At 49.7% G+C, this 25,260-nt stretch overlaps 1 protein-coding gene across 5 annotated transcripts in view; it reads left to right on the forward strand.

Moving 5' to 3' along the window:
- Sema5b (semaphorin 5B) overlaps positions 1–25,260 on the forward strand; it is a 116,757-nt gene that overhangs the window by 35,719 nt on the left and 55,778 nt on the right. The window lies entirely within an intron of this gene.

The following is a 25,260-nucleotide window of genomic DNA, read 5'->3' on the forward strand; positions in this document are numbered from 1 at the left end:
ACATAAATTGGCCTCACTTGGTGCCAGCTAGATCAGGGGAGACCTAGGGAGCCTGGCCAGTGTGGGGTGAGGAGTTGGGGTGTCGGGAAACAGGGCTGCCGGAGTAAGAGGTCCCAGAAGTCTAAGAAGTTCTTTTCACTACTTCCCACTCCTGGCTGGGTAATAGTGTGTCCAAGAGTGCCTGTAGGGATGGCACCCTAGAATGCCCTATTCACCTGCATCGCAGGCTGTGGGGTCTACACATGTGCCCTTGTCGCCAATGCACGCTAGTCGAAGGGCTGGGGGGCGGAGTGAGATGTGCCCCCTTCTTTCCCTGGCCATGTGGCTTCCCACACTCTTTCACCTACATTGCTGCCCTGGGGCCATTGAGAAGGGCTCTGTGACCCTTTTGCCTGCTCCCTTGGAGACCCTGACCCAAAGGCTGCTGGGCTTCTGAGGGTCAAGTTGCTATTGGCACTGCCAGGAATGGGCATTGAACCCCCTCTTGGGGGCTGGGGAGATAGCTCAGTTGGTAGAGTGCTTGCCTTGAGAGCACAAGGCCTGGGTTCAATCACCATCACTGCAACAAAACAAAACAACAAAACTACCTCTTTTGCAAACAGTGGCATGTCCACCTCAAATATTTACAAAATGAGACAAGATGAGGTTGGGGAGCTGCAGGTCTCGAGACCAGTGATAGCCCTGTCCCCTACCTACACATGTACACGCTGTCCTTGGTGGTTATGGTTGTTTTCAGATTGGGCATATGGAGGTGTACGAGGTCGCGACCTGCTGAGTGAAGTTGGGGTTCCTTTCCTCCTAGGTGGGCCTCCACTGCCTCTTTCCCTCTCACGGGCATCCCTGTCTTCCTAGCTTTCCACATGCATCTGTGATCATGTTTTCTCCCCTTCATGGTTGCACAATCTTCACTTATATCTCTGTAAGTTTCATATCATGAGTGTATTTGGACAAGAAACCTCTGAGGTCCTACTGAGAGATACGCCAACTTTTGAGAGGGTTGTTGACAGGGAGCAACAATATACAGCACCCCCACCTCCACCCCAATACATTCTCATCCTTCATGGCCTACCTGAAATACAAGGCAGGGCTGGAGGGCTGATTCGGACTCACTTGCTAATTCTGGTCCTGCAGTTCAGGAATCATGAAGTGGAGGCTGCAGCGGTGTGCAGGGCGGGGCTTCTCCACAGCAGCACTATAATTCGGACTGCATAGTAGTGGACCATCCTGTTTCTTATAGGATATTTAGCGGTATCTCTGACCTCTACCTCATTTTGACAATCAAAAATACCTCCAGATGTTTCAGAGTAACCCTCGGAGGCAGAATCACCCCTGGTTGAGAACTGCTGGTTTAGGTTAACCCTGCTGCTGTTTGTGACCCGAGGTCTAGCAGGGATGGGTCAAGCCCAGCTGTCTGTGGGTTGGGAGTTCAGACTCTGGGGCTCTATGCTTATGTGATTTCACTCATAATCCCACCCATTCTAGGCCAGAGAGTCACTTAGTGTCCTCCTGTCACCACCAGCCTCCAGACTTCCCAGGGAAAATGTGGTGAGGCTCAAGGTGCTGGTTGGAGTCCCCCATCTATGTACTTGAAGTCTAAGGAAAGAAAATCTGCACAGCAGGGTGCCACCGTTCTCTCCTGACATTTTCGCAGAGCCAAAGTGGCCTCAATGCCAGGATGGGTTCAGCATTCAGAGCAGGCATGAGGGTGCTCTTGCATGCGCACGTCCTATGCGGGCACTTTCTTACAGCGTCCTGGATCTGGTACTGTGTGAATGATATGGAGGTAGGCCCTGTTGAGTGAGACAGACATCCTGTTAGGCACCAATAAGAGGATTCTGTGCCTTGCTTCACTTAAATCTTATTCTTCTGAGAGAGGGAGCGTGAGCAAGGGGAGTCTCCTGTTTACCAGAATCCCTGTGTGGCCACGATGGTCTTGCTTTTTCTCAGTCCAGGAAGACTGTGTGGAGGAAACATTTCAAGCCCTATAGTGTTCCAGGGAGGCCGCACCATACGCCCACTGTGAAGCCCTTGAGTCCTTCTTTTACCTGACAGTGAGTTTGGGGAACAGGTAGAGAAGATAGCTCAGGAGTTTCCTTTCCTCTCCTGGGTAGGCCGATGGCCCTCTTTTCACCATGTCTCTCGTCTACCTTGCTAAAACTTGTCTTCAGAGCTGGAAGGCGATTTTTTTCCAACCCCAAACACAGAAGAGGGACTTACAGGAAGTCCCACATTACAGAAAAATTATGGCCAAATTCTGATTTGTGGGATGGAGCTGAGAGGTGCTTCAGGTGCCTCGAACTAGCAAATCATCTCCTAATCAGCCTTCAGGGCTTGGAAATGCCTTGTGTGATCAATTTGCAACAGATTTTATCTCCTAATGATGCCTGATTCTGGCAGGTACCTTTACAATCTCTAAACAAACAGCATCTAAAGAGGAGGGACTGGGAGGTGGCAGATCCCTCTGCCTGGGATCTAGCTGCCCCCATAAGCTACCACATACTGTCCTTAGGGCCCTGGGTCTGCATGGCCTCTGCCTAACCACACGGAATCTTATTTTCCCCAGCATGTATCTATTTGGAAGACCCTGCCCTGCTTCTCTTTCTCTGAAAACCTTGATGGATATGGAGAGAAATCTCACCAGATAGGCAACTTTGGGGTAATGAATGGCTCTATGGTTTGCAGCTTTCCAACCTCTAGGGTAGGAATACTCTGAGATTTGCAGATTCATGACCCAGGGCAGAGCTGGGTTCTGCCTACTCTGTGTGTTCTATTTTGGGCTGATGTGTAACTTCTGGGACTGGCATGAGACCTGTCCAGGGTGGAATAGGGATTGAGAGATCCTCCAGAGTTCCCCATGGACTCCTCCAGGGGGTACAGCATGTGTCCAGGAGATCAGGTATAGAACTAGGAAGCCCACCCGGGACTCTGGTGGGCCAGTCCAGGGTCGGCTCACAGGGGAAGGTTCCAAGGCAGGACGCTGCTTCTGCAGCCACATCAACATCAACAGTAGACCCCAACTCACAGCCCACTCTGGCCCTGGCAGGCAGTCTCTGCATGGCTGCTGGGAAACAGTGAGGGCTTTGAGCTTCCCATCTGAAACTAGATGGGACTTAGGGGCAGCAAGGTGGGTCAAAGGAGCCTCTGATAGGGTCTGGGGTCCCAAACCTAGTCCCAGTAGTATGGGTGTGGACTCTCTCAGAACATGTGCTGTTCTGATGTAAAAGGATTTGTTTTTTTTTTTTCTCGAGTGGAGCAGGGAGAGAGTTGGGAGAGGGCATTTTGGAGCAGAGGGACTCCTGCCCATTCTGTACTAGTTAGTTACAGGAGCCTGCTGGCCTTCCCCAACCAGGGGGAGCTAGGCTGAAAGCTTAGGCAGGGATGACTTCTCTTGAAGGGTACTGACAGCAGAACCTGCTTCCTGGGGAGCAGGAGGGCTGCCTTCGTTCTGCATTCTTTCTTTATCCAACTTGTACCATGTACTAACCAGCCCTGTGTGGATAATTCCATCTCCAGCTTCTGGGAGCTCACAGTCTCAAGAAGGATGGGGCGTGATTGAGATGCTGTGGCCCTCCTGTGGCCGGGCCGTGGGAGCCCAGACCAGACAGAGATGAATTGGTTTTGTGTCTCCTCTCCCAGCAGAGCTTTCCAGGTCCCACCCCAAGGCCTTCAGGAGTTAACAGATGTGGGCTCAGTCACAGCTGGAAGCAGCAGGCTACTCCAAACTGCCAAGTCCTAAAGGGGCTTGTTAATCTCTGCCCCCCAGCAGGCACTGCTGGCAAGAGGTTGCCCAGTGCTCTTGGTTCTCAGCTCTGCGTTAATTGCTTTTCATAATCTGTTTGCTCCCTTCCTCTTCCTGCAACTGTCTACCTTCCCAGCTTTGAGACTGATTGCTTTCTCTTCATTTTTCCTTGGGATCCTCCAGTGAGGTCTAGGTGGCCGGTGCTTCTGTGGGGCCTGCTTGATGCAAGGGCACAAGAGGTTGCTTGACTTTAACTGTCTGGGGTTGTTCTCTCCCCTCAGCCTCACCCCCACATAAGGGCTTCATGCTAGAATTGAGTGGCATAGCTTCCCCTCTTCCAGGGAAGGTGACTGCTGGGACCTAACTATGCCATTAAAGCCATTGCCTCAGTTTCCTCATGTAGAAAATGAGAAGTTTTCTACAACAGTCTTTCTCATAGTGAGATCTGCCAACAAGCAGTATCAGTCTGGGGTTGGGGCCCAGCAACCAGGGTTACTACTTGTCCTCTGGGTAACATGGAAGCAGCCTGGTTTTGAGGATCACCGCTCTGGAATAACTGTGGGGCTCCTTTCCAGTTGCACTTCTATGGCCCATCTCATCATTTTCCAGCTTGCAGCAACTGGTGACTTGCAAAAATCTAGTAATAATATTCTGAAGTGTTGCCAGTTGTTTTGAGTGTGTCATTCAGTGCTCAAAATCACATGTGTGCGCACGCGCGCGCACACACACACACACACACACACACACTCACATAAACCCACCAAAACAAAACCCACCATTTATCCCCTGGCTTTCCCCAGAAAGGAGTCAAAGTTGTTCACTTCCCTCTTAATTTCAGCGGCTCTCTACTTCCAGCTCCTTTCCGGAGGAGGCTGCAGAGGTGGCCATGCAATTCAGGGCATCCTGTGCACACCACGACCGATGGACAGCCTGAGAATTGCTGCCGACTCTCCGCATGCTGCGGCTCCCCCAGCAGCATAAACACTTCTGCCCTTTCAGAGCCTCTGGTGAGAGGGCCCAGTGATTTTCATGCCGCCTCCATCCCCAGAGGAGCAGAATGCCCTAACATCTCTCTCCCGCTGCTGGCATTTAGCCCATCGCTGAGTTAATTCAAGCAATACTAATAACCCGTTTGCAGGGAGAAGACCTCTTGCAGACCCCTAAATCCTACTCACCGGGGTGCTGATAACAGGCTAAAATCCTGTCTGGCCACCTGCAGCCATTCACACACAGCACATAAAACCAGCACTGGCTGGGTTCTGTGAAGACACCAAAAGAAACAGAACCTTTGTCTCTGCCCTCTGTGAACCCACATCCAGGAGGAGGGACAGGGCTGCGGTCTTCCGTGTTTGATAGGGCTTCCTCTCTACTCCTGCTGTCTCCTTCCACACTTTCCCCCTTCTCCTCAACCCCTCCCCCACCTTCTGTGTAGATGGCTGGCATCTGTTTCCTGGAGGTCCTCAAACCCCAGTTCATCAGGCTCTATGGGGCCGGTTCCGCATCTCGTTTTCCTCTGGTTCTGTGAGGGCCTGGCCCCAACTGAGACCTCTCCCGGCCTTTCTCCCGTCTCCAAGGAGCCCGCAAGAAATGCAGCCTGAGAAAACAGCCTCCCTGCCCTTCCCCCACCTCACTCTTCTCCTTGCCCATGGCCCCCACCCACCCAGCTCCCCAGGCCTGGCCTGCTAGCTCACTGCCCTCCCAAACTCATGTTTTATGCAGGAACAACCCCATTCTCACGGACAGTGCAGCAAAGTTTGGGAAAGAATTTCAAACCTCTTTTCAAGAGGGTGGAGTGAATGCAGGGCTATAGGGTAAACCTCAGTAGAGTTTTCCCTGACTGAGTAGATGCTCCCTCTAGTGTGTGTGTGTGTGTGTGTGTGTGTGTGTGTGTGTGTTCCTTCTACCCGCCATTTGCCATGCAGGATAGTAGGGGCGGCCAATACACAACACACACCTATACCCCAACGCTCCCACGCATGCCTTGGGAGCCTGCCTCATCTCCCAGTGCCCCATCCTGCCTTTTCTGCCCTATGTGGGTTAAAACATTCTCTGAAGTTTGAGAAGCACAGGGAAAAGAAAGCATTTATTTTTTTCAAATATTAGGAGGAAAATGAAAGACTTTGGTTGGGGGATTTTCATAAACTCTCTTGTCCCTGTGTTTCGCAACATCAAAATGGTGGTATATAATTGATTTGAAAAGTTATACAATTTTTAAAAATTTTAAAATTATACTTGGGTATGTCAAATTGCATGATACAGTTAATTCTGCTAATAATTCCAAGCTTCCCATTATAAAAGCACCTGGAACCCCCTCTCTTCTGACAGTTTTTAAGAAGTAGGAAAAGTCTTGAACAGAAGAATCCATCTACAGTACACTTAGAGTAAGACAAAAGACAGTATTATGTTTTCCGGACTCAGTGTTGGTGAGAACAGAAAAGCACTTATTGTCAGAAAGTGAATTGTGGAAAGAAAGGAAAGGGAAACCTTTAAATCTCATTGAACACAATTTGCTCCCTAGAACTTTATCTAATCAGGCTCATTCTCTCAGCCCTCACCTTGAGTCATTTTTGATTCTTCTAACACTTCATTTTTATCATCTTCCTAGTCATAGAAACTGAAAATTTGCCTAAATTGAGGCAAGTTCCTCTCTCTTTTCACATGTTAATTTATCCCTTGATTTGTATCATGTTTTTCCAAATATGGCTCCATGTCTTTCTCATGAGTGGGAGATGGAGGGGGCAGATTGGAACCATACAGTGGTGTGGACTCCATGTTTGCTTGGGAGACCCCTCGCTTTCTGTAGGCTGGAACAGCCGTCTGCAGTATTGAGCCGTCAGATGTTTGGGGGAGATCTGTCAAGTCCTTCCCCTCTTACCTCTCCACAGATCGTCCTCCAATTCCAGATCCAGCACTCTCACATCAACTTCAATTGCTGAGGACAAAAAATTTCCCATTTTTCATTAAAGTAATCCATTTTACTTTCCTCTGTACTTATAAGTGGAAATGTACTTGGATTCCCAGAACAATTGATTTTTCTGTAGGTCATTTAGAAAGGAATGTCAAACAAGGTGCATCCTTAAATGCGGACAAAAAGATTGATGTAGCTTGTCTAACTTAAAATCTTGGGCATAATTTTTAGAAACGGTTTGGAAGCATAAAAACACCCTATCCTAAACACTTTATTCGTTCCAAAAAGTTTTAGAATCTAGAAATTTATTTTAAATTATGTATTTCAAAGATATCTTTGGGACCAAACAGGGGGAAATTATTTTTTTCCTTTATGTGTTTTTCCTGGACCTTCACATTTTCAGTCCTGTCCCTGGGGAATCCTGTGTCAGACAAATTTAGAATAAAATCTACTTTCTCTTCTCCTCCTCTGTAGCTTCCTTTGTCATTATTCTTAAAGAAAAACATTTGTGATGTGCCCAGAATTCCACTGTGGGTTCTGTTGGAGCAGAGAAACCCAAAAGTGTCAGAGGGGAGAGTACAAAGACTCAAAGATGAGGGCCCAAATCGAAGACTGCAGATAGATGCCAAGGGACATGGATGGGTTGCAGCCCCAGATTGACAAGTGACAACCAGGAAGGTGCTTAGAGGCGAGCCCAGACTCTCTTCTAACAATGAGCTCTCCCCTCCTGGCCTCCAAGCACTTTGCAGGCTTCTCTTTAGCTGTGGGGTGGAGAGGTTGGACAGACAGGGGAGGGTCCAGCCTGGGTCTTTGGACCATGTCTGCAGCTTCTACCCCTAAGAGATGGCCCCATATGAAGGAGCCTATAAGGCTACCTGCAGGAGAGAGTGAAGGAGGAGAAGGAAGGTTGGCTGCAGAATTATGGACAAACTCTCCATAGGAGCTGAGGAGGGTGAAGGAGGTCTCTCAGCCTTGCTTTCTGCTTTTTTGGTGCTCGGCACACAGTACCCATTATGAGACTGAATTAATTTCCAATCAAAGCCAAACCGGAGATAACCTGCCCTCCCACCTCTCTCTCCCTCCTCTTTCCCTGTTACTTTCCCCTCCACCTTCACAGTAGTAGTATTGGAGAGAATCATAAGAGGTAGCGTTTATTGAGCAGTTACTAGGTGCCAGACTGAGCTGACCTTGGCTAACAGGGCCTTCCTGACTCCAAGGATCTCTTTGGTAAACATTGGTAGACTCCAATCTTTAGGGGAAGGTAAGGCCCATAGGCCCCATCCCCACCCCACTACTAGGTTAACCACGAAAGGCAATCTCAGGGTGAATTCCATCTCTCTGCAGATATTTATTAGCAAACCAGCAGAGCCCAGCCATACAACCTGTTCTAGAAGCTCACAAAAGCCCCAGCTCTGTCCTTTCACATGCTCCAGCAGTGCCGGGGCTGAAAGTTTCCCTTGACACAAGGGTCACAAGATTTACTAAGCAGTGCGGGGGTTTTGAGCTAAAGGAGTTGCAGTTGTTCTTTCCAAAGAATTGCTCTAGAGGGAGCAGGTTCTGGATGATAATACACCTGCCTGGTTTTAACACTCTGATTTATGTTTTCTTATAATTTTTAAGTTGTGAGTTATTGCGAAACAAATATAGGAAGCCCCCCCCCAAAGTAGATAGATGTTTTAATGATGGGCTAATAAGTTTAGGCTCATTTCACCTGCTCCTAGATCAAGAAAGAGAACTCTGAGCTGGGTGTGGTGGTGCACGCCTATAATCCCAGTGGCTCTGGAGGCTGAAGCAGGAGGATCTCAAGTTCAAAACCAGCCTCAGCAAAAGTGAGATGTTAAGCAACTCATTGAGACCCTGTCTCTAAATAAAATACAAAATAGGGCTGGAGATGTGGCTCGGTGGCTGAGTGCCCCTGAGTTCAATCCTTGGAACTAAAAAGAAAAAAAAAAAAGAAAGAAAGAGAACTCTGGCATCCATTTCAAGAAGTTTCTCTGTGCTCGTATCTCAACCCCCTCAAAGCTTGCTTGATTTCCTTGTGTGCCTTTATAGTCCTTTGCTGTTTTTTTCCTGATGAATTATTATTATATGGAGGAGGTGGGGCTTCAGTTTCCTGAGCTCAGAACAACCCACAGTGCATTGAACCTGCAGCAGAAAAGATTTAAGTTAGACTGTAAAAAGACTTTCTAGGATTTTAGAATACTAGAAATCAGTGACATGGAGACATAAAGAAAAAAAACAAAAGGAAATAACCATATCCTTGAGATGACTTAGATGTGGTTCTGGTTGGAGGCAGGGAGATAAAGGGGTCCCCTTAAAGATCACCTCAGGGGCTGCCCTCAAAGAATGAGCCTGGCTGTGCAGCCGAGGCGTCTGTGGTCAGGGCAGGGGGAGTGGAGACCAGTGGTCACTTCATCCTTCAGCAGCCCTGACTGGCCAGCCAGGTCTGCCTGGTGCCTGCAACCCCTCCTTCTGCGACCAGAGGCACGCTCTTGCTCCTGAACCCTTTAATCCTGCCTGGTCAGAGAGAATGATTCTCGAAAGAGAGAATGACCGGCTGGTGGACAGGCCTGGGATCTGAGCCCACCCCATTCCCGGGTGACCAGGGCAGCCGAACAAACACACTCTGGCCTTGGGCCGAGGGACACCAGGCAAGGTGCCTGGAGGAAATGGGGCAGTGGAATAAGAGGAGAGTGAATGGCCTCCTTGCTTTCTCTCCATTCAGTGTGTGGTTTCCATGGGGCCTCAAGTGTGTTTACAGGCAGCAGACCTGAGGGTTGGGGGCTCTGGGGACCTGGGCTGCAAGGCTGCAGGGACAAGAAAGGAAAGGCTGGGCTGGGGACGGGGAGGGCTGGGGCACTTAAAAAACCAAATAAAAAGTTGGCTGTTGAATGCTTTTTGCCAACCATAGTCAATTCTTAATTACCCCCGTAATGGGAGGGAGCAGCGGCAGGAATGATTCAAAGCAGCAAATAATCCCAAACCATTTAAACGACATGATTTTTAAAAGAAAGAGAAGGAGATTTCCCTTCCTAATGATGTCTGGCTCAGGCTGATGTTAAATGAGGGAAGTATTAACAGTGAGCTCCCCAGGGATCAAGGCTTATTTAACATGTTTATAAATTATTTAGGGTTCACATTTCCTGATTTAGTGAACGGGTGCTGGGAGGGGGTTGTTAGTTCTCCCAGGAGCCAGAGGAAACCCTTTTCCAGGGACTCTGCACTCACTGGAGGGATTCCCCAAGTGGGCAGGGTAGAAGGGATGGGAGATGCCAGGTCAACCAGCTGCTTATCATGGGAGGGGCAAGGAGTTGAGAGATACAGGCCCCCAACCCTGTGGCTAAAAGACAAAGAGTGCAGGTCTTTGCTCTAAAGCATCAGGTGGCTCCCAGCTTCTCCCTGAATGAAGTGCACACAAGGCCCTTACAGGACAGCCCCAGCCACCATTCCATCACTCCAGCGGTGCTCCTGATGTGAGGAACAGCCTGGGGACTGGGGACCTGCTGTGCTCACGTGGCTGATGTGAAGCTCTTGGAATCGTACCCAGGCTTCTGACTTGGAGTCTCTCCATCTGTCCCTGTCACACTGGATCCTGGCAAACTCCCAGACTCACATATTGCTTTCTTGCCTCTGTTTCTGGAATGTAATCCTGTGGCTTCTCCTGTCTGTGGACAGCACTCTGTAGTGCCACATCCTCCAAGGAGCCTTCTTGCTTGTTCCTGAAGTGTTCCCTCTTTACTCAGAACACCAGTGGCCTGTGTGCACCCTGGTGGCACACGTCAAGCTCCACCTGTGTGACGGACTTGGTGTTCTCGTCTTGTTCTTCTCAGAGGCCTCCAGGAACTTCTTACAGAGCCCCTAGTGCCTGTGACATATGCTGTCCAGGGGTTAGCTGAGTAGAGAAGAATGGGGAAGTCCTCTGAAAAAGGTGTGGGAAGTTAGATCTGACTCTCAGAGTCCAGGTGTGCCCTCAGGGATGGGATGACTTTATTTCCCCCTGTCACCTGGTGGTTTTCCCAGGAAGTTGTCAGATGCAGTTTGGTTATACATGAGGCACGACTGGGCAGTCTTTCCTGTGCTGCACATAAGCAGCCCCTGGGAGTGCATGCTTTCCAAAGGGTGCCCCCGCCCCTGCCTCAACATCACCTATGGCACCCTGCCTGACTGCATCCTGAGGGACCTGGGACTTGCATTGGAATCTGCTCTGTCTTATGCACAGGGACATCTGAGAACTGCCCCTAAAGGCAAGGCAGGCAGCCACCTGGGCCACATGGAGGTCATGTGGAGGATGTGCAAGTTCACGTGAACTTACACATGGCAGCCTGCAAGACACGAGTGTGAGCGGCAGGTCCACATTTATGAGTGGCACTCCAGTAACAGCACCCATTCCATCTCCACCATGTCCCCCAAAGTGCTACCTGGTGATAACATGCCTTAAAAAAATTTGGTGGCACATGCTATAACATGGACGAATCTTGAAAACATTATGCTAAGTGATAAGGCAGTCACAAAAGGACAAATACTGTTTGATTCCATTTATATGAGTGCCTAGAGAAGTCAAATCCAGAGAGACAGAAATGGAACGCTCCTGGTTCCCAGGAGCTGGGGGAGCGGGGATTGGGAGTTTTTGTTCAGTGGATACAACTGGGGAAAATGAAATGTTCTAGAGATGGATGGGGAGACAGTAGCACAACGATGTGGATGTATTTAATGCCACTGACTCTGTACTTGAAGGTCATGAAAATAGTCGATTTTGTGTTACAAATACTGCACCTCAATAAAAATACTGACAATAATCAGGGCCATAGCTTTGCCTCTGGGAAGAACATTGCAGGCCAGAATGATGGGCCTTCACCCTGGTCTTGAAGTTCTCCAGGAAGAGAGGATTACAGTCACCTCTGCCCTGTCCAGAGTTCCACACACCCAGGAAGAGGGAGAGCTTCCTTGGGCCTTTAGTTCCACACCACAATAAATCATCCTGGAACAGGGATGTGGTTTGTGTCATGAGTCAGAGACTGGTTTAAGAAGGTAATGAAGGGGAAATAAGCCTTTTTGGATGGTGGAATGTCAATAGCAAAGTCCAGTAGAAAATGAGAATGACATCAAAAACATCCAGTAATGAAATGTCAGATCAGCTGTAGTGTGTGGTCCCAAAAAGTGTTAGCTGCACTTTACTCTGGATTTGAAAGGCCACACGTTTAGGGAAAATAAGTATAGTCAGTCACAATTGGGAGTGAGGAACACCGATATAACCCAGCAAACTTAAGGAGCTGTTGGAAATATTCCCCTGAAGACTTTGGCTCCATGTACTGGTTTGACCAAAAAGACCAGCTGGGTGGTCAGGCATTATGAGGGTCTTAGAAAAACATGGTATCTGGTCTAGCATCTGAGAACCGTATGCGCGGCCTGTACTTCCTTCTTAAAGGGAAGGTCTTTCTGGGGCGAGGGGGGAAATCTTCCAGGATTCCAGGACGGCAAGGAAACCTGAGGGGGATGTACTACTTGTGAATCTCACTGTCCCTGTTGAGACTGGTCTGGGTGATATGTAGATTTGATCCCCAAATCCCTGAAATCAAAACAAGAGAGGCGCACAGGCCTGGAAGCAGGCAAGAGGCAGTTTTAGCACAAATGAAAGGCGGTGCTATTACACAGCAGGTAGTGAACTTATGTGGAACTTGTAACCCCCAGAGGCAGCCTACGCTAAATATAGAAATAGGCGCAAGGCGGGCATGGAAACATTCATGGATGGCAGGCATGATGGGCAGTCAGGATCCTGGGATACATGGCTGCCTCTGCGCCCCACATCGGGTGAGCCTCAGCACCGCTGCCTGGAGCGTCTGCTTCATCGTTGTGGTTCTGACTTTTCTCCTTCTGGGCCTTTCCGCCTTTCATGTTCACCTTGTTCTACTTTGTCATTAGAGCAATGGATGTCTCTGCTCATCCCATCTAGGGTTTGCCCCGTGAGGCCTGAGGATTTGGGTTCTCGCCCCCGAATCCCAGCCTATTTTGTCCCATTGTATATTTTCTGGGCCGTTGAGCCTAGTCCTTCATCTGCTCTTTTAAGGTGCTTTTCACATCTCATGTCCCCCTCTCTGAAGCCCCTTCCAGCTGCTGTGTGATTTAGCCTAGGCAGGCTGAAGCAGACCAGGCAGGACCTGGAGAGGAGGATGGGGGCGAAGGGAACAAGGTGGTGTTTGAGGTCACACAGGAGGGACAGAAAGGCACAAGACAAGAGTAGCGATGTCCAGGGGACCTGGGAGAAGGACCTGCCACCAGCCTCCTCTCCTTACTTTGCCCACCCCCTTTGCCCTTCTGAGCAGCACATACATCTATTGAGCACCTTCACGCTCCGCATCAGGCAGGGTGCTGAGGATAATGTCTTCTGACGCAGAGCCCTCCATCCCGGCCTCTCTCCCCTTGAAGGCTTGGCAGGACTCTCACCTGGGCTGCCTGGCTGAGGCCCTGACCCTGACCTCATGTCATGCAGAGATGGTTCAAAAGCTGGTGCTGGAAGATAGGCCTGACCAGCACCTTGGTGCTCTTCAGCCCAACCCCCTCTGCTCTCAGGCAGTTACCTACGCAGCTGTTAGGTGTTTGGGGACATAACTTTGACCCATAGTCTATGGGAGTCCATTAAAAAACAAGCTTTGTCATAATGGGCTTCTACTGCCCAGGATCGATTTTCTTCTTTTCCGCAGGTATTTGGGATGCTGTGCTGGTCCCTGCAGCCCCACACCCGCCTCCCCAGCCCGCCCGCCTGCCCGCCTGAGCGCATTCAGCTGCTCACTTCCCCAGCTGAGTGAGCGGTTCTTTTCAGGGGCAACCGACTGCACATGGATTCCTGAGCCATGATCTCATCAGCATGTGAGAGGCCAAGCACGTCCAGCCCACCAACTCACATGGGCTAGACAGGGATGCCATGGGGTGGGGGGTGTGGCTGGCTCAGGGGGCTGCCTTTGGGTTCATGCCAAGGCTGGTATAGGCACAAGTCTTGCCCTTCACCTGCAGCTCTGTTTCCTGTGTCTGTCTGCAGATTCAGCTGTGGATCCCAAGCTGGCTGGGGGCCAGGCTGCAGGCTGGTTCCCATCTGCCATCACTCCACCTGCACCAGAACCCCCAGGACACAGTCTTACAGGATTGACCTGACCCTGGCCAGGATGCCTTCCTGCTCAAACTCTTACCTCCAGCATTTCTTTGGTCAGCAAATATTTATTGAGCACCAACTGCAGAACTTCTCAAAGTGGGTCCATGGAGCCCCTGAATTAGAAACATGTGGAGTGGTGGCAAGACCGCTGGCTCCTGGGCACTATGCCAGACCTCATGCATTTGGATCTCTGGGGAGCCTAGAACCCTGCATTTTAATTGGTTCTCCCAAGTGACAACTTTTGGACCTTAAATGTTTGAGACTTGCTGACTGTAGTGGTTAATTTTTTGTGTCCACTTGGCTGGACTGCAGTGCCTAGATATTTAATCAAACATTATTTTGGATGTTTCCATGAGGGTGTTTTTGGATGAGATTAACATTTAAATCTGAGAAACATTCAAGGTTGGCTGGGCAGAACAGTTGTCTCTGTTGCCCAGCCCTGTCTCTTCCCTGCCACCTCCACAGGACAGGGCTCAGTTCTAGGATTGCCAGACTTGGCAAATAAAAATATAGGATGTTAGTTAAATTTGAATTTCCTATAAGCAATGAATAATATTTTAGGGCAAGTATGTCTCATAAATATTTGGGATATACTTGTGCTAACAAATTGTCATCTCTCTGTGATTCCGATTTTATTCAGCAACCCTATGCGAGCTCTGGACATTAGCCTCTCCCGCCTGGAGTCAGGGATTGCTTCCTGTGCATCCTCTAGTCCTTCATGAAGGGCTTTCTCAAGTGTGATCTCATTCAATCCTTGGAACGATGGGATGGGGAGGCAGGGCAGGCACATTACCATCATCATCCCCACTGCACAGCAGGAGCTGAGGCTTGGAAGCTGTCAGTTTCCCAGCTGGGATCTGAGCAGCCCTGGCTGCACAGTATAACCACCTGGAGGGCTTTTAAATCACTCACGTTTGTGTGATGCGTATGATGTCTGCAACCTACTTTGAAATGCATCAAAAAATAAAATGGATGAATGCATGGGTAAAGGGATGATAGATAGATATGTAATAAAGGAAATAGAGCAAAATGTTGATGATAGAATCCAGGTGGTTGGTATACAAGTGTTGACTGCAATCTTTTAACGGCCTGGTATGTTTGAAAATATCCCTAATAAAATGTTGGGGAGAGAAAACAAACCTTGGATGCATAGGTTCCTTCCCAGATCAATTAAATCAGAATCTCTGCATGTCAGCCTGGGACAGCTGTATTTTTTTTTTTTTTTGAAGCTACCCAGGTGATTTGATCAAGCTCCTCACTTCCTTGTACCCAGCACCACCACTAATGAAGAGGTGTCCTTCCCTCATCAGTGTCCCCCCAAATGAGAGTGTGGTAGTGTCTCGACCTGATGGTTAAAACAGATTCCTGGGCCCCACTCCCAGACTTCCCGATTCAGGAGGTCTGGGGGCTGGGCTGAAAATTTGCATTTTAAACAGTTCTCATGGGGGTGGAGATGCTGCTGGTCCTAGGACCACACTTGGAGACACCTTCCCACACTGGACTTGTGAAGTGATGAGAGCATATAAGCCACAGGTTGCATCTGTCAGCAAAGGAGGCCGTGTGAGGGTCAGAATAGGCTTCGGAGAGGAGCCTCGAAGAGTTAGGGGTTTTCATTGGGGAGAGGTGCCCCCCATAGAGGGCATAATTGGAGCAAAGGCTTGCAGGTGAGCAAGGCGTGGTGGATAGCTAGACTTGGGATGAGATAAGGAGGTGGGAACAGAGGGGAGATGACCAGAGAGGATGCAGGAGTGGTCGTTTGTGCTGGATAGGTGGAAAGGGCTTTAGTATGCAGGGTGTTTGGATTTGATCTGTAGGAAGTAGGGAGCTGGTGGGCATTTTTTAGCAGCAGAATAATGCGACCAAATAGTCGCTGTAGTTTGTCGTTCTGGCGGCTCTGTGTAGGATGGAGTGGAAAGGAGAGATGAAAGATAGGAAGCGTACTTAGGAGTCTATTGTGAGCAGCTGGAGTGAGAGACGGAAGGTCCGCATAATCACAACACTAATAATGATGATAAAATAATGGCTGACATTTATTGAGGGCTTTCTGGGTGCCAGACAGTGCGGTGCGATGTGCTTCTGCAAACATTACCTTCACATACTCTTCACAACTGCCCTTCCTGGGCTTATAGATGAGAAAACCAGCTTAGAGAGGTTAAGGATTGCCAGGGCTGGGGTTTGGACCCAGGGTGTCCCCCTTTGGGTGGGTGTGTGAGTGTTCATGGTGACACAGGCTAAGCTGGGCAGGGGGGCAGTGGGCAGGAGAAGGAGGCCGCAGGCCCCTAGCTGGCCACCTCCTCTGGTAGACTTGGGTGTCTTCTGGTCAGGTCCATGGTCCTTCCTTCCCCTGCTGAGGCCAAGGCTTAAGCCAGGAGAGGCCTAGCTAGACAAGAGCACGTCCATCCCTCACCTTCTCCACTCGCCTGCAATGGCAGCGCTTTCCTGAAGGCAGGGACACAAGCCCTAGCTCATGAGCCTGGCTCCACCCTTCCTGTTCTCTAGTCTCAGCAGCTGCCTGCAAACCACATCTGCAGGCACTTGACTGAAGCTTCTAAGAGGAAGATGCCTAGCTTTCCTCTCCCTTCCTGTCCCTACTGTCCTTGGGGCTGAGCAGATGACATGCACAAACACCTTCCCCAGAACCCTGGCATTGCAATTGTTCTTCAGCAGGTCTCTTTTTAAGGCTACTTTGTACCCAGGCAGTTCTGTCAGGGAAAGGAGAGCTGGGGCCAGGACTGGGCTACAGGGCAAGTCATAGATACAGGCCTGCAAATAATAAGCCTGTTAGCTGTTATTATAACTGGGCTTCATGAATGTGGCATTACAGGGTTTTGGCACCAATGGCCAGAGAGACATTCATCAAGCACTGGAAGGGCTTTGTCAGTTCTTGACCATCTTTCTGTCTCTAAGAAGGGCTGCTTTTACACTCGATCAGAAAGAGTCCACTGTGCTTCTCTAAAAGTCCCCTCTCCTCCACTCCCAACCCCTGGCCCAGGGCTGGAGTTCTCTGTTCTATCCCACCAAGCCCCATGGCCTGCCCATCTCCTATACTCTGGCCACCTGAGAGCCCCACCCTCCCTACACACCCAAACCCAGAAGGACCAGTCTCCTGCCTTGCAGGGCTTAAGGGCTGGGCAGCAGTGAGGTTGTCCTTGAACCTACAGGAGAAGTTTCTGAGGAGTGACTCTGGGTCTCAGGCACAGGTGGGTGAGCACCATGTGCACATTCGTATCTTAGGAGTGTGTCTGGGGCCATGGTGGGGTGCAGTCCCAACCTGGCCTTATGCAGACCTGCCTTCCACCTGAATGTGCAGGACAGAAGGGACTCCCTGGCAAGGGGGATGATCCCCTTCTCTCCTGCACAGACAGGTGGATGGATGGAAGTAGTGTGGGTGCTGGACCTAGGGTGGGGTGGGGCATAGGGAAGCCCCACTGAGCCCTGCCTGTTCAGAAGGCAGCCTCCGCCACTGCCACCATGTTGCACTCCTGTATACTTCTTTTCTCTTTTCCTTTCTGAAAGAGGACAGGGCAGGCTCCAGCACCTTCCACAGCCTGCCAGACTCTACCCCACGCACACCTGCAGCTCGGAGGCTTGGGGTTCTGCTCTTGGCAGATCTCACGGCAGAGAGGCTGCTCGCTGGTACTGGACAATGGGGCTGTGTTGTGCTCTGTTCCTTTTCTCCCCCGGCCACCTGCAGCCTTCTCCCTCCCTGGCTGCAGCGTGTGTCATGTGTCAGGAGCAGATGGGGGCGGGTGCTGGGCTCTTCCTCCCAGCTCCCCACAGCCAACCGATCGCTCTCCAGATGGATCTGGGCACAATGGGGAATGGTAGCCCACTCCCAGCAGCCAAGACCTTGCCCTGACAAGTTGGGACAATTATGTTCTGGAAGTTCAGAAGTCTGAGCTAGCAGGACCCAGAGGAAGCAAGCCTGGGAGGAAAACTCAGTCCTGTGGGAGGAAATCCTGATGGGATTTAAGGAATCCCCTGCCAACCTCCTCCTCCACCCCACACCTCCACCTTTCCATCCTGGGCTCCATACTGTCCCCTACCACTGAGAAACCTACCACCCACCAAGTGTGCAGCACTACCAACTCCAGCCCAGGCCTGGTGCTTACCTCTTCACTGCTTTATTTATTGCAGAAACACCATCATAACAGTGATAACATAAACCACAAGGAAAAAACCCTCCATTTTATGACCTTAACAGATGAACTGTCTTTGTTTGCTTATTCCCTTCTAGTCCCTGTCCATATTACATCCTTCCTTATTCCTTTTTTCTCTTTTGCTCTCTAAAGGAGAATGTGGTCGGGTAGGGGGCAGGGGAAGAGTCCAGCACCTTCCACAGCCTGCCAGTCTTTCCTATCTGCAGTACAAGGGATGGGAATCTGCCCTTTATCTGGTCACATCACAGAAGCTGTGCTAAATGAGTAGCTCATTGGATGGCTCCCCTCAGAGCGCTGGGGTTCTTGGCACCCCAAGGCCAGGAAGCTATTCTGAGAAGCTGGGAGCAAAGGACATACACCTAGTCTGAATGCAAGCTGGAGTGGGAGCTAGGACCCAGACGGGCTGTGCGCCTATCGTTTCCCTTTCCCGTCTCAATACTGCTCACTACCCAAAGACGGTTTAAGAGTGACTTTCTGGGAACCATGGGATCCCATCATTTCTAACTTTAAGATTTCTAAAACCAGCTGTGTACTCTGAATTACATTAATCAGTAGGGACTCTCCCACAGTGTCCAAGCCCCTAGCCCCAAGTTGCTCAGATTTGTATCCAGGCTTGACTTGGGAAAGAGAGGGGTGTTCCAGAGCACGGAGAGGGTGCCAGCGAGAGGGTATATCTGGGCCACCTTCCCACTCTGACCATTTGGATCTATGATTGCTCTCAAGGCCTCCGAGTTTTATGCACACATAACTGCATGAGGGTGAGATCCAGAGGTTGCCAGAGGCCAGGGAAAAGACTGGCATGCCCCACACAGGGGCAGCAGAGCCATTCCTGTTACCATTGACTTGGAGCTGTGTTGATTTGGACATACCCTAATTTAAGTCAGAGCACATTCTCCATAACATCAGTGCATGATTCCAACAAGCCCATTCCTACTGGATTCCTGGAAGGACAGAAGGAATCAGTGGTGCTGAGGGGTCCTCACCCCTTGGATGAGAAGGCTTAAATGGCAGAGCACAGTGATATGCACCTGTAATCCCAATGACTCAGGAGCCTCAGGCAGGAGGATCACAAGTTTGAGGCCAACTTCAGCAATTTAGCAAGACCCTGTCTCAAGATAAAAATAAAAATGACTGGGAATGCAGCTCAGTGGTGGATCAGCCCTGGGTTCAATCCCTATTACTGAAAAAAAAAAAAAAAAAAAAAAAAAAAAAAAAGGCTAAGTTGCATCAAGCAAAAAGCAAGTCAGACAGTGGAAGAACTTCCTGCTGGAGAGGTCAGGGACTCCTTTCAAGCCTATCCTGCTTAACAGATCTGTCATTGGATTCATTTTGTCAAGAAGCATTTGTTGAGTGCTTATTCTGTAAAGAGAAGGGAGGCAGTGGGTCCAGTAGTAAAGCGCACCATTGCCCGGAACCACTCCTGCTGGGATTGTATCTGTTGACTTGTTCCGGATAGCTGGCATCAGGACTGGCACCAGGGCTTCCTGGTCAAAGTCCATGCCTGCTCCCCTTACCCTACTTGCCTTCTTGAAAGCCTTGGGGAGGATGTCCTGCCCAGGGGCATGCAGCCACCTCCCGTGTAGCTGAGTGTGAACACCTTCCCCACTGGGCATTCGGGGTGGGAGACTCAGATTCATTCACTGAGTGGACACCAGTGCTGGGAATGCAGAGGTGGAGGAGACGTTACTCTTGCCAGCTCTCAGCAGACCTGTTCAAATCTCTGCTTCCCCACCCATGATGGATTTGGAAAACATTTTTGATCAATTACCTTGAGCTGAATTATCACCCTCCTCCTTCTTCTTTATGAATGTCTACACTTTCAGCCATGAGTGGGCACATTATCCAAAGTCCCTTCGGCCAAGAGCAAAGATTCCCTACCCTTTGTTCCAGCATTCTGTCATTCTGTCATTCAACAAATACAATGTCTACTGCATGTCAGGCAGTGGGTTAGCAGCTAGGGATATGGCACTGTGCCAACAGGCATGGCCCCTGTTCTTAAGAGTTTGCAGACGTTAGCCAGTTCTCTCCTCCTGCTCCCATGTATTCCCAAGGACTAAGGTGCCATGTTCAGGAGTGGCTTCCCCAGGCATGGAATGTCTAGGGCACTGTGCAGCCCCATAACCACCCACCCTGTCTTCTGGGAATTATAGACCATAGGGGAGTGACCAAAAAGACCAGGTCTTGGCTGATCCAAAGGGAAGGAGGAAAATGACTGTCCCTTCCCCAAACCTCCTGGCTCTTGACCCAACTTCTCCTGTGAGAATTGTCCCTGGTGGACAAACCTCAAAGAGTCCCTAAAGAGAGGGCCATTCTGCTCAACCTGGGCAAGAGGCATATTTTGTAAATGGTCCCTGTTTCTCTATGAAATTTGGTGGCTGAGAGAAGCAAGGACACTGGAATTTGTCTTATGGGAACTTCAGTCGCAGAACTGTCACTTCCTAGCTGGGTGATCTTGGATGAGTCATGAATATCTCCGTGCCCGCGATCCTCAGCAGTCAAGTGGGGGCCATCATCCCTGCCTTGCGGTAATGCTGTGACGATCACTTGAGATGTCCGTGAAATCTTCCAACACTTACTTAACAGTAAGTGTGCGCCCACCCTTACTTCAGAGGATGCCTGACTTTCAGCTTCTCAAGGACACAGTTACCTCTTGAGTTGACACACTGAGGAAAAGGCTAGTGAATATGAGAAGGTAAGGAAGACATGAAGTTCCCTTATTCTACGCAACTTGGTTGTAACAGTGGTTCCCCAAATGTAGCCCCTTGGCTATCGGTGTCAGCATCACCTGAGAACTTGATGGAAATACAAATTTGTGGGCTCCATGTTAGGCCTACTGAATTAGAAACTTGGGGAAAGTTCCAGCAGACTGTTGACACAAACGCTCCAGGCACTTCTGATGCCCAGAGTGTTAGGACCTCCAGGTTGTAGCTCACAAACTTGTCACTGGACCTAATTCTTCCAGAGAAGGTTTTTGTTTGGCCTCTGTCATCAACTGAGGCACAGCCAATCTGAGGAGCTGCAGCAGCCTCCTGAAGAGGATCTAGTCTCATTTTCCCATTCCCGTTTGTGTCTCACTCACTGGCCTCACTTATTAACTGCATGGTCTTTATTTTTTGATACTGGGGAATGAACCCAGCAGTGTTCCACCACTGAGCTACATCGCCAGTCCTTTTTCATTTTGAGACAGGGTTTTGCTCAGTAGGCCAGGCCGACCTAGACCTTGAGTTGCTCCTACCTCAGTCTCCTGAGTTGCTGGGATTATAGGCATACACGACCCCACCTGGCTGCCTGGCCATTGTGGGCATCTGTATTTGCACAGTCTGAACTCTGGGTCAGGGGCAAGTGTGGGTCTGACAGAGAGCTGCTCTGCCTCATCTGGTGCTGGACATCAGCCTGAGACACATAGCCACCCAGCCTAGCAGGAAATAGGAACAGGGTGGCCAGTTTTCTAATTCCTAAAACCAGCAGTCAGGTCCTGCTGGTTTAGCTTCAGAATTTGGTTTGAAGTGTTGTGAAATCCCAACACATCACACACACCCACATTCAACTGTAAGTCCAAAAATACCCTCCACAGCCACATAGAGATTTTTACATTCCCCACTACCTTGGATTATCTGCCTTGCTGCTCTCTGCCACCCCCGCCGCTGGCACGGCTAATGAGCACTGACTTTCTCCATGCTGGCGAGAGTGAAGGAGCAGAAGGGGCTGGTGACTCGGGTGGCCGCAGCTATGAGAAGCTCAGCAGGGCAAGGGAATATCAAGGCAGGTGGGTGCCAGGAAGGACCTAGAGGCAATTTGTCTGGGGGGTGGAGCAGAATGGGAATGGAGCCCTCAGCTGTCCTTGGAAGCTGAATAGAGAATCATGATCAAAGGCCCTGACAGCAGCAGGCAGTCTGACCATGAGAGATGAAGAAAATGGACCTAGAACCCAGCATGGACTGGGGGGCACAGGGAGGAAGCTGTGTTTGGAAGGAGAGGAACTGAGCTGGGCTCAGGGAGTGAGGAGGCCCCAGAAGCTTCTCTTCTCTGTAGAGAGAGCACCAAGCCTCCCCTTCCTTCTGGAGAGATCCATCTCTTCAGCAGCCGTGTATGGAGGTGGGAAACAAGGGGGGCTTAGAGCATGGGCCGGGGCAACCAGTCGACCTGAGGGCAGATCTCGGCTCTGCCACTTCCCATGTGACCCTGGGCAAGCCGCCCAACTCTCTGAGCCTCAGTTTTCTCATCTTCAAAAAGGCAGAAAAGCTTATTTATTTTATTGGCATATGGCGAGGATAAAATGAGATCACGTTTATAAAACAATTAGCACACTGTCTGTCCTAGAATAATGAATGCAACAAAGCTTAGATATAATTATAATTATTAGAGTGCATACACTGTGTATTTTCATCAGAAGGCCTGGTTTCTGGGATTTGGCAAATGGGGGGTCATTGGTGAGGAAAAATGAAATCAGAAGTAAGCATTAATTAATGACCAGAAGACCAGGGAAGACTGAAAAGAGGGCTTCCTCAAAGAGACAGTGACCTCTCCCAAGACTTGAGACCCAGAGCATTCACTGAGGCCCTTGATAAACTTTGGCTCATACAACAGAGAAGATGCAAGAACATCCTGGCAGAGATGGGTACCAGACCCTGCTGAGGTCACCAAGAGGTATGGCCACAATAAAGTGACCTACTGCCAATCCAGTTACCTTGGAGAGAGAGGAGCTGTCTTGCCTGGAGCCTAGAGGAGGGACAGGGCTACCTCAGATTATGCCCACATAAGGAATTATTAACAGCAGGAAGATCCAAATTGAACTGATTTCCCCCTGCCCCTTCTTACCAAAGAATGGATTCCCAGCTGTGTTGGGAGGGTTATGGGGGGCACATTAGAGGGCAAACCGCTGCTCCTCCTGCCTTTCCTGGGGTCTGGACCCTCACATCAGAATTATCATCTCTCTCTGACTCAGGTTCATTGCCTCTGGGGAAACCAATACTGAAAAAAGGGCCTAGGGTGGGGGATTAGCATTCATGCTTTTCTAACTCTGTCTAGCTGTATAAATGGTTTAGAGGAGAATAAAGCAGACCAAAATGATCATAATTGTGAGAGGGGAGAGGCATAGTCACAGAAGTATAATCCACATTAAACTGCAGAGGGGAGTTCCATTGCCTCCCAAGGTCCTTTCTACACTAATACTTTGTGAGTCTATGAACCTTAACGTTCCTGGGGGCCCATCTGGATAATCTGGTGACATGGAGACCAATTGATTTTTGGATTTACAGCTTTCCAGAAAAACATTTCTGGGCCTTGGAGGGGATCCGTACATTTCCTTGGAAAGACCAGGAACAGGGAGGTCAGGAGTGCAGGGAGGATACAGATACAGACAGCTGGGATCAAAGCCACAGCGTTGGGAGGGTTGAGGGTTGGGTCCTGGTGCCTGGCCTTTCTGGCGCACGGGGTGAGCTGGCAGCAAAGTGAGCCAAGTGAGAACGTGCAGTTCTGTCCTGACACCAGCCTGCTTATTCGCCTACCTCCTCTGCAAAGGCCCCCAAAGACTAGTCTTAGGTCAGTTTCACCAGAGTCAAAACCTGAGCCAAGGTTCTTGTGCAGGTGACTGACTGGGGAGTGGTCCCATGAAGAAGCAGGTGCAGCAGAGGGAGAAGTCAGGTTGGCTGATCCCATGTGGAGCCCTGAGCATGACCTGAGCCACAGGACTTTTGACACCTGTATACATTGGGGCATGGAGTACAGGTCTTTTCTATTCTTCTATCAGTGTTTCTTATTGGCCTTGGAGTGGGGGTGATGGTTGTCTCCTGGGTGTGTCTGAAGTGAAGATCCCCTTAAGTTTCAGGCGGGGCCTCTGGAGAAGGTTGCACAGACATTAACCACCAACTCCAGCAGTAGCTGGGGAGGGGTGCCCTGGCCCAGAAGTGGGGAGCTGGTAAGGTACCAGCAGTACCTGCTACACCTGCCGCCTCTATCTCTTCTGTGAAACTCCACTTAAGATATTTCGTACATACTTCCAAAGATAGGATAGAGGCCGTTAGTGAGGTGGTTGGGAAAGGGAAATCCAAGCTTCTTGACCCTACAATCTACAAGATCATATTCAAAAGTGAGTAACTCCTGAGATGATTCTTCCAACACTAACCACATTTAAAGACATAATAAACATTCTTATGCTGAACTTTTTTAATTTTAATTTTTATTTGTCCTAATTAGTTCTACACGACAGCAGAATACATTTCGATTCACTATGCGAATGGAGCACAACTATTCATTTCTCTGGTTGTACCTGATGTAGAGTCACACCATTTGTGTTACGCTAAACTTTCATGCTGGCTTGATTCTACAATGGCACTGTGAAACAGGTCTTACTATGACGATTTCCCCTATACAAAACTTGCTCAGAGTGGCCAAGTGTTTACTTGAGGTGACTCACCTAGTCAAAGTAGTCGTGTCTAATAGTAAAAATCCAGACGGTACTATAGACGTCTAGGAATTATTGTTTCTTTCAGATGCTCTTCTCTGAGCTGCTCATTAAGTCGTCAACCTCCCAGCACCCTTCCCAAGCGTGTCCCTCAATGGAAACATGTCTTAAGTGCCTTCAGTGTTCAAGACACTGCCAGATTCCAGGACTTAAAAAGGATGGTGATGTCTGCTTCAAGGGGTCTTAGAATCAAACCAGGGAACAGCTTTGAGGCAATAGGGGAGGTTTGATTAAATGCCAATTAAGAGGATTGGTGGGCATCATGGGAACTGGGGAGGTGGGAAGGGACTTCTGCAGGAGAGACTGTTTCAGGCTGGCCCTCTAAGAAGGGCAGGTCTTGACTCAGTTGGATTCAAGGTACCTTCTAGAATTCCTTCTTACCACCTGGCAATCACTGGACACCTGTGCCAAGAAGTGACATGTCCCTCCCTTCATGAATTGATTCATACAAACCTGTGTTGACTAAACTCTCACTGCACAACAAGCTCTGTGTTTGGTGCTGGGGAGGCAGAACTGAGAGGCCCCCCTCAGAACTCCACTGCCCACGCTGAGGTCCACTTTCCAGTCCCTGGATCCCAGGGTCTGGGCATCCCAGCACTTTAGTCTTTGCTTACTGGCTCAACAGCATGAGGATATTCTGTGACTCTCTTGACTCGTCTCTTGCCTTGTCTCATGGTTAAATCCTGGCTGCTGTAGCTCAAGACAACACGGGCCATGACTGCAGGAGAGACTAGGGAGGCAAGAGTCCCACCAGGTGTAGGAATGTGGCCCTTCTGTGCAGCCAGGGGTTTGCTATTGAGGAATAAATATCAGAGAGGCAGCCAACAGTCTTAGCCACAGGACAGC

This window comes from Sciurus carolinensis, chromosome 9 (genome assembly GCF_902686445.1).
Source record: "Sciurus carolinensis chromosome 9, mSciCar1.2, whole genome shotgun sequence".
Lineage (NCBI taxonomy): Eukaryota > Metazoa > Chordata > Mammalia > Rodentia > Sciuridae > Sciurus > Sciurus carolinensis.